We start from the raw sequence: 16,066 nt of genomic DNA, 5'->3' as shown, positions 1-16,066 counted from the left end.
TTTGTCGATATTCAACTTGCAAGAAAAGGAAATTTGATCTTAAATGTGATAAAATACAAAATAAATGATTATGAATAAATGTTCTTTATGTTTTTATTTGTCAATATTCAACTTGCAAGTATGTGAACTTGATCATAAATCTGATAAAAATACAAAATAAATGATTATGAATAAACATTCTTCATGTTTCTATTTGTCGATAAACAACTTGCAAGAAAGTGAACTTTGATATTAAATGTGATAAAATACAAAATAAATGATTATGAATAAACATTCTTTATGTTTTTATTTGTCGATAAACAACTTGCAAGAAAATGAACTTGATCATAAATCTGATAAAAATACAAAATAAATGATTATGAGTAAACATTCTTTATGTTTTTATTTGTCAATATTCAATTTTCTAGAATGTGAACTTTGATATTAAATGTGATAAAATACAAAATAAATGATTAGGAATAAACATTCTTTATGTTTTTATTTGTCGATATTTAAATTGCAGGAAAGTGAACTTTTATCTTACATGTGATAAAATACAAAATAAATGATTAAGAATAAATGTTCTTTATGTTTTTATTTGTCGATAAACAACTTGCAAGAAAATGAACTTGATCATAAATCTGATAAAAATACAAAATAAATGATTATGAGTAAACATTCTTTATGTTTTTATTTGTCGATATTTAACTTACAAGAAAGTGAACTTGATCATAAATCTGATAAAAATACAAAATAAATGATTATGAATTAACATTCTTTATGTTTCTATTTGTCGATAAAATAAATGATTATGAATAAACATTCTTCATGTTTCTATTTGTCGATAAACAACTTGCAAGAAAGTGAACTTTGATATTAAATGTGATAAAATACAAAATAAATGATTATGAATAAACATTCTTTATGTTTTTATTTGTCGATAAACAACTTGCAAGAAAATGAACTTGATCATAAATCTGATAAAAATACAAAATAAATGATTATGAGTAAACATTCTTTATGTTTTTATTTGTCGATATTTAACTTGCAGGAAAGTGAACTTGATCATAAATCTGATAAAAATACAAAATAAATCATTATGAATTAACATTCTTTATGTTTCTATTTGTCGATAAACAACTTGCAAGAAAGTGAACTTTGATCTTAAATGTGATAAAATACAAAATAAATGATTATGAATAAATGTTCTTTATGTTTTTATTTGTCAATATTCAACTTGCAAGAATGTGAACTTGATCATAAATCTGATAAAAATACAAAATAAATGATTATGAATAAACATTCTTTATGTTTCTATTTGTCCATAAACAACTTGCAAGAAAGTGAACTTGATCATAAATCTGATAAAAATACAAAATAAATGATTATGAATAAACATTCTTTATGTTTCTATTTGTCGATAAACAACTTGCAAGAAAGTGAACTTTGATATTAAATGTGATATAATACAAAATAAATGATTATGAATAAATGTTCTTTATGTTTTTCAACTTGCAAGAATGTGAACTTGATCATAAATCTGATAAAAATACAAAATAAATGATTATGAATAAACATTCTTTATGTTTCTATTTGTCGATAAACAACTTGCAAGAAAGTGAACTTTGATATTAAATGTGATAAAATACAAAATAAATGATTATGAATAAACATTCTTTATGTTTTTATTTGTCGATAAACAACTTGCAAGAAAATGAACTTGATCATAAATCTGATAAAAATACAAAATAAATGATTATGAGTAAACATTCTTTATGTTTTTATTTGTCGATATTTAACTTGCAAGAAAGTGAACTTGATCATAAATCTGATAAAAATACAAAATAAATGATTATGAATAAATATTTGTCGATAAACAACTTGCAAGACAGTGAACTTTGATCTTAAATGTGATAAAATACAAAGTAAATGATTATGAATAAACATTCTTTATGCTTTTATTTGTCGATATTCAACTTGCAAGAAAAGGAAATTTGATCTTAAATGTGATAAAATACAAAATAAATGATTATGAATAAATGTTCTTTATGTTTTTATTTGTCAATATTCAACTTGCAAGTATGTGAACTTGATCATAAATCTGATAAAAATACAAAATAAATGATTATGAATAAACATTCTTCATGTTTCTATTTGTCGATAAACAACTTGCAAGAAAGTGAACTTTGATATTAAATGTGATAAAATACAAAATAAATGATTATGAATAAACATTCTTTATGTTTTTATTTGTCGATAAACAACTTGCAAGAAAATGAACTTGATCATAAATCTGATAAAAATACAAAATAAATGATTATGAGTAAACATTCTTTATGTTTTTATTTGTCAATATTCAATTTTCTAGAATGTGAACTTTGATATTAAATGTGATAAAATACAAAATAAATGATTATGAATAAACATTCTTTATGTTTTTATTTGTCGATAAACAACTTGCAAGAAAATGAACTTGATCATAAATCTGATAAAAATACAAAATAAATGATTATGAGTAAACATTCTTTATGTTTTTATTTGTCGATATTTAACTTGCAGGAAAGTGAACTTGATCATAAATCTGATAAAAATACAAAATAAATGATTATGAATTAACATTCTTTATGTTTCTATTTGTCGATAAACAACTTGCAAGAAAGTGAACTTTGATCTTAAATGTGATAAAATACAAAATAAATGATTATGAATAAATGTTCTTTATGTTTTTATTTGTCAATATTCAACTTGCAAGAATGTGAACTTGATCATAAATCTGATAAAAATACAAAATAAATGATTATGAATAAACATTCTTTATGTTTCTATTTGTCCATAAACAACTTGCAAGAAAGTGAACTTGATCATAAATCTGATAAAAATACAAAATAAATGATTATGAATAAACATTCTTTATGTTTCTATTTGTCGATAAACAACTTGCAAGAAAGTGAATTTTGATATTAAATGTGATATAATACAAAATAAATGATTATGAATAAATGTTCTTTATGTTTTTCAACTTGCAAGAATGTGAACTTGATCATAAATCTGATAAAAATACAAAATAAATGATTATGAATAAACATTCTTTATGTTTCTGTTTGTCGATAAACAACTTGCAAGAAAGTGAACTTTGATATTAAATGTGATAAAATACAAAATAAATGATTATGAATAAACATTCTTTATGTTTTTATTTGTCGATAAACAACTTGCAAGAAAATGAACTTGATCATAAATCTGATAAAAATACAAAATAAATGATTATGAGTAAACATTCTTTATGTTTTTATTTGTCGATATTTAACTTGCAAGAAAGTGAACTTGATCATAAATCTGATAAAAATACAAAATAAATGATTATGAATAAATATTTGTCGATTAACAACTTGCAAGACAGTGAACTTTGATCTTAAATGTGATAAAATACAAAGTAAATGATTATGAATAAACATTCTTTATGTTTTTATTTGTCGATAAACAACTTGCAAGAAAATGAACTTGATCATAAATCTGATAAAAATACAAAATAAATGATTATGAGTAAACATTCTTTATGTTTTTATTTGTCGATATTTAACTTGCAAGAAAGTGAACTTGATCATAAATCTGATAAAAATACAAAATAAATGATTATGAATAAATATTTGTCGATAAACAACTTGCAAGAAAGTGAACTTTGATATTAAATGTGATAAAATACAAAATAAATGATTATGAATAAACATTCTTTATGTTTCTATTTGTCGATAAAATAAATGATTATGAATAAACATTCTTCATGTTTCTATTTGTCGATAAACAACTTGCAAGAAAGTGAACTTTGATATTAAATGTGATAAAATACAAAATAAATGATTATGAATAAACATTCTTTATGTTTTTATTTGTCGATAAACAACTTGCAAGAAAGTGAACTTGATCATAAATCTGATAAAAATACAAAATAAATGATTATGAATAAACATTCTTTATGTTTCTATTTGTCGATAAACAACTTGCAAGAAAGTGAACTTTGATATTAAATGTGATATAATACAAAATAAATGATTATGAATAAATGTTCTTTATGTTTTTATTTGTAAATATTCAACTTGCAAGAATGTGAACTTGATCATAAATCTGATAAAAATACAAAATAAATGATTATGAATAAACATTCTTTATGTTTCTATTTGTCGATAAACAACTTGCAAGAAAGTGAACTTTGATATTAAATGTGATAAAATACAAAATAAATGATTATGAATAAACATTCTTTATGTTTTTATTTGTCGATAAACAACTTGCAAGAAAATGAACTTGATCATAAATCTGATAAAAATACAAAATAAATGATTATGAGTAAACATTCTTTATGTTTCTATTTGTCGATAAACAACTTGCAAGAAAGTGAACTTTGATATTAAATGTGATATAATACAAAATAAATGATTATGAATAAATGTTCTTTATGTTTTTCAACTTGCAAGAATGTGAACTTGATCATAAATCTGATAAAAATACAAAATAAATGATTATGAATAAACATTCTTTATGTTTCTATTTGTCGATAAACAACTTGCAAGAAAGTGAACTTTGATATTAAATGTGATAAAATACAAAATAAATGATTATGAATAAACATTCTTTATGTTTTTATTTGTCGATAAACAACTTGCAAGAAAATGAACTTGATCATAAATCTGATAAAAATACAAAATAAATGATTATGAGTAAACATTCTTTATGTTTTTATTTGTCGATATTTAACTTGCAAGAAAGTGAACTTGATCATAAATCTGATAAAAATACAAAATAAATGATTATGAATAAATATTTGTCGATAAACAACTTGCAAGACAGTGAACTTTGATCTTAAATGTGATAAAATACAAAGTAAATGATTATGAATAAACATTCTTTATGCTTTTATTTGTCGATATTCAACTTGCAAGAAAGTGAACTTTGATCTTAAATGTGATAAAATACAAAATAAATGATTATGAATAAATGTTCTTTATGTTTTTATTTGTCAATATTCAACTTGCAAGAATGTGAACTTGATCATAAATCTGATAAAAATACAAAATAAATGATTATGAATAAACATTCTTTATGTTTCTATTTGTCCATAAACAACTTGCAAGAAAGTGAACTTGATCATAAATCTGATAAAAATACAAAATAAATGATTATGAATAAACATTCTTTATGTTTCTATTTGTCGATAAACAACTTGCAAGAAAGTGAATTTTGATATTAAATGTGATATAATACAAAATAAATGATTATGAATAAATGTTCTTTATGTTTTTCAACTTGCAAGAATGTGAACTTGATCATAAATCTGATAAAAATACAAAATAAATGATTATGAATAAACATTCTTTATGTTTCTGTTTGTCGATAAACACCTTGCAAGAAAGTGAACTTTGATATTAAATGTGATAAAATACAAAATAAATGATTATGAATAAACATTCTTTATGTTTTTATTTGTCGATAAACAACTTGCAAGAAAATGAACTTGATCATAAATCTGATAAAAATACAAAATAAATGATTATGAGTAAACATTCTTTATGTTTTTATTTGTCGATATTTAACTTGCAAGAAAGTGAACTTGATCATAAATCTGATAAAAATACAAAATAAATGATTATGAATAAATATTTGTCGATTAACAACTTGCAAGACAGTGAACTTTGATCTTAAATGTGATAAAATACAAAGTAAATGATTATGAATAAACATTCTTTATGTTTTTATTTGTCGATAAACAACTTGCAAGAAAATGAACTTGATCATAAATCTGATAAAAATACAAAATAAATGATTATGAGTAAACATTCTTTATGTTTTTATTTGTCGATATTTAACTTGCAAGAAAGTGAACTTGATCATAAATCTGATAAAAATACAAAATAAATGATTATGAATAAATATTTGTCGATAAACAACTTGCAAGAAAGTGAACTTTGATATTAAATGTGATAAAATACAAAATAAATGATTATGAATAAACATTCTTTATGTTTCTATTTGTCGATAAAATAAATGATTATGAATAAACATTCTTCATGTTTCTATTTGTCGATAAACAACTTGCAAGAAAGTGAACTTTGATATTAAATGTGATAAAATACAAAATAAATGATTATGAATAAACATTCTTTATGTTTTTATTTGTCGATAAACAACTTGCAAGAAAGTGAACTTGATCATAAATCTGATAAAAATACAAAATAAATGATTATGAATAAACATTCTTTATGTTTCTATTTGTCGATAAACAACTTGCAAGAAAGTGAACTTTGATATTAAATGTGATATAATACAAAATAAATGATTATGAATAAATGTTCTTTATGTTTTTATTTGTAAATATTCAACTTGCAAGAATGTGAACTTGATCATAAATCTGATAAAAATACAAAATAAATGATTATGAATAAACATTCTTTATGTTTCTATTTGTCGATAAACAACTTGCAAGAAAGTGAACTTTGATATTAAATGTGATAAAATACAAAATAAATGATTATGAATAAACATTCTTTATGTTTTTATTTGTCGATAAACAACTTGCAAGAAAATGAACTTGATCATAAATCTGATAAAAATACAAAATAAATGATTATGAGTAAACATTCTTTATGTTTCTATTTGTCGATAAACAACTTGCAAGAAAGTGAACTTTGATATTAAATGTGATATAATACAAAATAAATGATTATGAATAAATGTTCTTTATGTTTTTCAACTTGCAAGAATGTGAACTTGATCATAAATCTGATAAAAATACAAAATAAATGATTATGAATAAACATTCTTTATGTTTCTATTTGTCGATAAACAACTTGCAAGAAAGTGAACTTTGATATTAAATGTGATAAAATACAAAATAAATGATTATGAATAAACATTCTTTATGTTTTTATTTGTCGATTAACAACTTGCAAGAAAATGAACTTGATCATAAATCTGATAAAAATACAAAATAAATGATTATGAGTAAACATTCTTTATGTTTTTATTTGTCGATATTTAACTTGCAAGAAAGTGAACTTGATCATAAATCTGATAAAAATACAAAATAAATGATTATGAATAAATATTTGTCGATAAACAACTTGCAAGACAGTGAACTTTGATCTTAAATGTGATAAAATACAAAGTAAATGATTATGAATAAACATTCTTTATGCTTTTATTTGTCGATATTCAACTTGCAAGAAAAGGAAATTTGATCTTAAATGTGATAAAATACAAAATAAATGATTATGAATAAATGTTCTTTATGTTTTTATTTGTCAATATTCAACTTGCAAGTATGTGAACTTGATCATAAATCTGATAAAAATACAAAATAAATGATTATGAATAAACATTCTTCATGTTTCTATTTGTCGATAAACAACTTGCAAGAAAGTGAACTTTGATATTAAATGTGATAAAATACAAAATAAATGATTATGAATAAACATTCTTTATGTTTTTATTTGTCGATAAACAACTTGCAAGAAAATGAACTTGATCATAAATCTGATAAAAATACAAAATAAATGATTATGAGTGGAGGATGGAGTCATATGTAGAAGTTCACGTAAGTGAGGAAAGTTTCTGACTGCCATTCACTTGGGAGTGGCCAGGAACGATTCTTTTACATGTGGCTCAAGCAGCTCACAACTTCCGGTCTTAGACCAAGTATCCTCTGGGTAGCCAACAGACATCCGTCTGGAAGCGAGCTAAAGTGAGAAGGCGAATCCCGCTTATGCGGTTGTGCGTAGGGCTTGGGACCCACCACATAAAAACGAATAACCAGTGAATAAGAAACACAGGCTAACTTTGAAGTTGTAGATAATTTCGTATACCTAGGAACCAACATTAACACCGATAATAATGTCAGCCTTGAAATCCAACGCAGAATCACTCTTGCCAACAGGTGCTACTATGGACTGAGTAGGCAATTGAAAAGTAAAGTCCTCTCTCGACGAACAAAAACTAAACTCTACAAGTCCCTCATCATTCCCGTCCTACTTTATGGTGCAGAAGCGTGGACGGTGTCAACATCCGATGAGACGGCACTAGGAGTTTTCCAGAGAAAGGTTTTGCGGAAGATTTACGGTCCCTTAAACATTGGCAACGGCGAATACCGCAGAAGATGGAATGATGAGCTGTATGTGTTGTTCGACGACATAGACATAGTCCAGCGAATAAAAAGACAGCGGCTACGCTGGCTGGGTCATGTTGTTCGAATGGATGAAAGTGCCCCAGCTCTGAAAGTTTTCGATGCAGTACCCGCTGGTGGAAGCCGAGGAAGAGGGAGACCTCCACTCCGATGGAAGGACCAGGTGGAGAAGGACCTGTCTTCACTTGGTATTACCAATTGGCGCCAAACCGCCAAAAGGAGAGATGCGTGGCGCACTGTTGTGGACTCGGCTATAACCGCGTAAGCGGTTTCTACGCCAGTTAAGAAGAAGATGAGTAAACATTCTTTATGTTTTTATTTGTCAATATTCAATTTTCTAGAATGTGAACTTTGATATTAAATGTGATAAAATACAAAATAAATGATTATGAATAAACATTCTTCATGTTTCTATTTGTCGATAAACAACTTGCAAGAAAGTGAACTTTGATATTAAATGTGATAAAATACAAAATAAATGATTATGAATAAACATTCTTTATGTTTTTATTTGTCGATAAACAACTTGCAAGAAAATGAACTTGATCATAAATCTGATAAAAATACAAAATAAATGATTATGAATTAACATTCTTTATGTTTCTATTTGTCGATAAACAACTTGCAAGAAAGTGAACTTTGATCTTAAATGTGATAAAATACAAAATAAATGATTATGAATAAACATTATTTATGTTTTTATTTGTCGATATTCAACTTGCAAGAAAAGGAAATTTGATCTTAAATGTGATAAAATACAAAATAAATGATTAAGAATAAATGTTCTTTATGTTTTTATTTGTCGATAAACAACTTGCAAGAAAATGAACTTGATCATAAATCTGATAAAAATACAAAATAAATGATTATGAGTAAACATTCTTTATGTTTTTAATTGTCGATATTTAACTTACAAGAAAGTGAACTTGATCATAAATCTGATAAAAATACAAAATAAATGATTATGAATTAACATTCTTTATGTTTCTATTTGTCGATAAAATAAATGATTATGAATAAACATTCTTCATGTTTCTATTTGTCGATAAACAACTTGCAAGAAAGTGAACTTTGATATTAAATGTGATAAAATACAAAATAAATGATTATGAATAAACATTCTTTATGTTTCTATTTGTCGATAAAATAAATGATTATGAATAAACATATTTCATGTTTCTATTTGTCGATAAACAACTTGCAAGAAAGTGAACTTTGATATTAAATGTGATAAAATACAAAATAAATGATTATGAATAAACATTCTTTATGTTTTTATTTGTCGATAAACAACTTGCAAGAAAGTGAACTTGATCATAAATCTGATAAAAATACAAAATAAATGATTATGAATAAATATTTGTCGATAAACAACTTGCAAGACAGTGAACTTTGATCTTAAATGTGATAAAATACAAAGTAAATGATTATGAATAAACATTCTTTATGCTTTTATTTGTCGATATTCAACTTGCAAGAAAAGGAAATTTGATCTTAAATGTGATAAAATACAAAATAAATGATTAAGAATAAATGTTCTTTATGTTTTTATTTGTCGATAAACAACTTGCAAGAAAATGAACTTGATCATAAATCTGATAAAAATACAAAATAAATGATTATGAGTAAACATTCTTTATGTTTTTATTTGTCGATATTTAACTTACAAGAAAGTGAACTTGATCATAAATCTGATAAAAATACAAAATAAATGATTATGAATTAACATTCTTTATGTTTCTATTTGTCGATAAAATAAATGATTATGAATAAACATTCCTCATGTTTCTATTTGTCGATAAACAACTTGCAAGAAAGTGAACTTTGATATTAAATGTGATAAAATACAAAATAAATGATTATGAATAAACATTCTTTATGTTTCTATTTGTCGATAAAATAAATGATTATGAATAAACATTCTTCATGTTTCTATTTGTCGATAAACAACTTGCAAGAAAGTGAACTTTGATATTAAATGTGATAAAATACAAAATAAATGATTATGAATAAACATTCTTTATGTTTTTATTTGTCGATAAACAACTTGCAAGAAAGTGAACTTGATCATAAATCTGATAAAAATACAAAATAAATGATTATGAATAAACATTCTTTATGTTTCTATTTGTCGATAAACAACTTGCAAGAAAGTGAACTTTGATATTAAATGTGATATAATACAAAATAAATGATTATGAATAAATGTTCTTTATGTTTTTATTTGTAAATATTCAACTTGCAAGAATGTGAACTTGATCATAAATCTGATAAAAATACAAAATAAATGATTATGAATAAACATTCTTTATGTTTCTATTTGTCGATAAACAACTTGCAAGAAAGTGAACTTTGATATTAAATGTGATAAAATACAAAATAAATGATTATGAATAAACATTCTTTATGTTTTTATTTGTCGATAAACAACTTGCAAGAAAATGAACTTGATCATAAATCTGATAAAAATACAAAATAAATGATTATGAGTAAACATTCTTTATGTTTTTATTTGTCGATATTTAACTTGCAAGAAAGTGAACTTGATCATAAATCTGATAAAAATACAAAATAAATGATTATGAATAAATATTTGTCGATAAACAACTTGCAAGACAGTGAACTTTGATCTTAAATGTGATAAAATACAAAGTAAATGATTATGAATAAACATTCTTTATGCTTTTATTTGTCGATATTCAACTTGCAAGAAAAGGAAATTTGATCTTAAATGTGATAAAATACAAAATAAATGATTATGAATAAATGTTCTTTATGTTGTTATTTGTCAATATTCAACTTGCAAGTATGTGAACTTGATCATAAATCTGATAAAAATACAAAATAAATGATTATGAATAAACATTCTTCATGTTTCTATTTGTCGATAAACAACTTGCAAGAAAGTGAACTTTGATATTAAATGTGATAAAATACAAAATAAATGATTATGAATAAACATTCTTTATGTTTTTATTTGTCGATAAACAACTTGCAAGAAAATGAACTTGATCATAAATCTGATAAAAATACAAAATAAATGATTATGAGTAAACATTCTTTATGTTTTTATTTGTCAATATTCAATTTTCTAGAATGTGAACTTTGATATTAAATGTGATAAAATACAAAATAAATGATTAGGAATAAACATTCTTTATGTTTTTATTTGTCGATATTTAAATTGCAGGAAAGTGAACTTTTATCTTACATGTGATAAAATACAAAATAAATGATTAAGAATAAATGTTCTTTATGTTTTTATTTGTCGATAAACAACTTGCAAGAAAATGAACTTGATCATAAATCTGATAAAAATACAAAATAAATGATTATGAGTAAACATTCTTTATGTTTTTATTTGTCGATATTTAACTTACAAGAAAGTGAACTTGATCATAAATCTGATAAAAATACAAAATAAATGATTATGAATTAACATTCTTTATGTTTCTATTTGTCGATAAAATAAATGATTATGAATAAACATTCTTCATGTTTCTATTTGTCGATAAACAACTTGCAAGAAAGTGAACTTTGATATTAAATGTGATAAAATACAAAATAAATGATTATGAATAAACATTCTTTATGTTTTTATTTGTCGATAAACAACTTGCAAGAAAATGAACTTGATCATAAATCTGATAAAAATACAAAATAAATGATTATGAGTAAACATTCTTTATGTTTTTATTTGTCGATATTTAACTTGCAGGAAAGTGAACTTGATCATAAATCTGATAAAAATACAAAATAAATGATTATGAATTAACATTCTTTATGTTTCTATTTGTCGATAAACAACTTGCAAGAAAGTGAACTTTGATCTTAAATGTGATAAAATACAAAATAAATGATTATGAATAAATGTTCTTTATGTTTTTATTTGTCAATATTCAACTTGCAAGAATGTGAACTTGATCATAAATCTGATAAAAATACAAAATAAATGATTATGAATAAACATTCTTTATGTTTCTATTTGTCCATAAACAACTTGCAAGAAAGTGAACTTGATCATAAATCTGATAAAAATACAAAATAAATGATTATGAATAAACATTCTTTATGTTTCTATTTGTCGATAAACAACTTGCAAGAAAGTGAACTTTGATATTAAATGTGATATAATACAAAATAAATGATTATGACTAAATGTTCTTTATGTTTTTCAACTTGCAAGAATGTGAACTTGATCATAAATCTGATAAAAATACAAAATAAATGATTATGAATAAACATTCTTTATGTTTCTATTTGTCGATAAACAACTTGCAAGAAAGTGAACTTTGATATTAAATGTGATAAAATACAAAATAAATGATTATGAATAAACATTCTTTATGTTTTTATTTGTCGATAAACAACTTGCAAGAAAATGAACTTGATCATAAATCTGATAAAAATACAAAATAAATGATTATGAGTAAACATTCTTTATGTTTTTATTTGTCGATATTTAACTTGCAAGAAAGTGAACTTGATCATAAATCTGATAAAAATACAAAATAAATGATTATGAATAAATATTTGTCGATAAACAACTTGCAAGACAGTGAACTTTGATCTTAAATGTGATAAAATACAAAGTAAATGATTATGAATAAACATTCTTTATGCTTTTATTTGTCGATATTCAACTTGCAAGAAAAGGAAATTTGATCTTAAATGTGATAAAATACAAAATAAATGATTATGAATAAATGTTCTTTATGTTTTTATTTGTCAATATTCAACTTGCAAGTATGTGAACTTGATCATAAATCTGATAAAAATACAAAATAAATGATTATGAATAAACATTCTTCATGTTTCTATTTGTCGATAAACAACTTGCAAGAAAGTGAACTTTGATATTAAATGTGATAAAATACAAAATAAATGATTATGAATAAACATTCTTTATGTTTTTATTTGTCGATAAACAACTTGCAAGAAAATGAACTTGATCATAAATCTGATAAAAATACAAAATAAATGATTATGAGTAAACATTCTTTATGTTTTTATTTGTCAATATTCAATTTTCTAGAATGTGAACTTTGATATTAAATGTGATAAATTACAAAATAAATGATTATGAATAAACATTCTTTATGTTTTTATTTGTCGATAAACAACTTGCAAGAAAATGAACTTGATCATAAATCTGATAAAAATACAAAATAAATGATTATGAGTAAACATTCTTTATGTTTTTATTTGTCGATATTTAACTTGCAGGAAAGTGAACTTGATCATAAATCTGATAAAAATACAAAATAAATGATTATGAATTAACATTCTTTATGTTTCTATTTGTCGATAAACAACTTGCAAGAAAGTGAACTTTGATCTTAAATGTGATAAAATACAAAATAAATGATTATGAATAAATGTTCTTTATGTTTTTATTTGTCAATATTCAACTTGCAAGAATGTGAACTTGATCATAAATCTGATAAAAATACAAAATAAATGATTATGAATAAACATTCTTTATGTTTCTATTTGTCCATAAACAACTTGCAAGAAAGTGAACTTGATCATAAATCTGATAAAAATACAAAATAAATGATTATGAATAAACATTCTTTATGTTTCTATTTGTCGATAAACAACTTGCAAGAAAGTGAACTTTGATATTAAATGTGATATAATACAAAATAAATGATTATGAATAAATGTTCTTTATGTTTTTCAACTTGCAAGAATGTGAACTTGATCATAAATCTGATAAAAATACAAAATAAATGATTATGAATAAACATTCTTTATGTTTCTATTTGTCGATAAACAACTTGCAAGAAAGTGAACTTTGATATTAAATGTGATAAAATACAAAATAAATGATTATGAATAAACATTCTTTATGTTTTTATTTGTCGATAAACAACTTGCAAGAAAATGAACTTGATCATAAATCTGATAAAAATACAAAATAAATGATTATGAGTAAACATTCTTTATGTTTTTATTTGTCGATATTTAACTTGCAAGAAAGTGAACTTGATCATAAATCTGATAAAAATACAAAATAAATGATTATGAATAAATATTTGTCGATAAACAACTTGCAAGACAGTGAACTTTGATCTTAAATGTGATAAAATACAAAGTAAATGATTATGAATAAACATTCTTTATGTTTTTATTTGTCGATAAACAACTTGCAAGAAAATGAACTTGATCATAAATCTGATAAAAATACAAAATAAATGATTATGAGTAAACATTCTTTATGTTTTTATTTGTCGATATTTAACTTGCAAGAAAGTGAACTTGATCATAAATCTGATAAAAATACAAAATAAATGATTATGAATAAATATTTGTCGATAAACAACTTGCAAGAAAGTGAACTTTGATATTAAATGTGATAAAATACAAAATAAATGATTATGAATAAACATTCTTTATGTTTCTATTTGTCGATAAAATAAATGATTATGAATAAACATTCTTCATGTTTCTATTTGTCGATAAACAACTTGCAAGAAAGTGAACTTTGATATTAAATGTGATAAAATACAAAATAAATGATTATGAATAAACATTCTTTATGTTTTTATTTGTCGATAAACAACTTGCAAGAAAGTGAACTTGATCATAAATCTGATAAAAATACAAAATAAATGATTATGAATAAACATTCTTTATGTTTCTATTTGTCGATATTTAACTTGCAAGAAAGTGAACTTTGATATTAAATGTGATATAATACAAAATAAATGATTATGAATAAATGTTCTTTATGTTTTTATTTGTAAATATTCAACTTGCAAGAATGTGAACTTGATCATAAATCTGATAAAAATACAAAATAAATGATTATGAATAAACATTCTTTATGTTTCTATTTGTCGATAAACAACTTGCAAGAAAGTGAACTTTGATATTAAATGTGATAAAATACAAAATAAATGATTATGAATAAACATTCTTTATGTTTTTATTTGTCGATAAACAACTTGCAAGAAAATGAACTTGATCATAAATCTGATAAAAATACAAAATAAATGATTATGAGTAAACATTCTTTATGTTTTTATTTGTCGATATTTAACTTGCAAGAAAGTGAACTTGATCATAAATCTGATAAAAATACAAAATAAATGATTATGAATAAATATTTGTCGATAAACAACTTGCAAGACAGTGAACTTTGATCTTAAATGTGATAAAATACAAAGTAAATGATTATGAATAAACATTCTTTATGCTTTTATTTGTCGATATTCAACTTGCAAGAAAAGGAAATTTGATCTTAAATGTGATAAAATACAAAATAAATGATTATGAATAAATGTTCTTTATGTTTTTATTTGTCAATATTCAACTTGCAAGTATGTGAACTTGATCATAAATCTGATAAAAATACAAAATAAATGATTATGAATAAACATTCTTCATGTTTCTATTTGTCGATAAACAACTTGCAAGAAAGTGAACTTTGATATTAAATGTGATAAAATACAAAATAAATGATTATGAATAAACATTCTTTATGTTTTTATTTGTCGATAAACAACTTGCAAGAAAATGAACTTGATCATAAATCTGATAAAAATACAAAATAAATGATTATGAGTAAACATTCTTTATGTTTTTATTTGTCAATATTCAATTTTCTAGAATGTGAACTTTGATATTAAATGTGATAAAATACAAAATAAATGATTAGGAATAAACATTCTTTATGTTTTTATTTGTCGATATTTAAATTGCAGGAAAGTGAACTTTTATCTTACATGTGATAAAATACAAAATAAATGATTAAGAATAAATGTTCTTTATGTTTTTATTTGTCGATAAACAACTTGCAAGAAAATGAACTTGATCATAAATCTGATAAAAATACAAAATAAATGATTATGAGTAAACATTCTTTATGTTTTTATTTGTCGATATTTAACTTACAAGAAAGTGAAC

The sequence above is a fragment of the Zeugodacus cucurbitae genome, chromosome 5 (assembly GCF_028554725.1).
Source record: "Zeugodacus cucurbitae isolate PBARC_wt_2022May chromosome 5, idZeuCucr1.2, whole genome shotgun sequence".
NCBI classification, from domain to species: Eukaryota; Metazoa; Arthropoda; class Insecta; order Diptera; family Tephritidae; genus Zeugodacus; species Zeugodacus cucurbitae.
This window is presented reverse-complemented; position numbering follows the sequence as displayed.